The following is a 440-nucleotide window of genomic DNA, read 5'->3' as shown; positions in this document are numbered from 1 at the left end:
GTCCTCAGCATCTGTACCGCTGCCAGGCACTTCACTTTAACTTTGCTGCGACTCTATATTTCACATTTAACTTCACTGAAACTAAGTGGAAATCCGCTCTAACAGCAGCTGTGGGTCCAAGGGATATTAAAACTTTAATAAAGTCTTGCTTATTTATGCTAAGCGTTGCAATTTATTGAAGTTTACACAACATACAGGAAGAAAGGCGTACAGGAAGGCTTTTCATAAGGCTGTTTTACAACAATAAATGTCTCACAACGGTTTGATTCATGGCTGATTAAATGCTAACAAACTCACAACTCCAGCTTGCAGATCTGCATGTTTATATATGACACAAATAATTAGAAAACATAACAGATAGCAGTGATACAGATACAGTTGGATTATGCTGAGCACCTTTGAAAAACAGCGGAATATTACCGGCTGCTGTGGAGCCTTTC

Source organism: Kryptolebias marmoratus, linkage group LG11 (genome assembly GCF_001649575.2).
Source record: "Kryptolebias marmoratus isolate JLee-2015 linkage group LG11, ASM164957v2, whole genome shotgun sequence".
In the NCBI taxonomy this organism is placed as follows: Eukaryota; Metazoa; Chordata; class Actinopteri; order Cyprinodontiformes; family Rivulidae; genus Kryptolebias; species Kryptolebias marmoratus.
Note: the sequence above shows the minus strand (reverse complement) of the source record.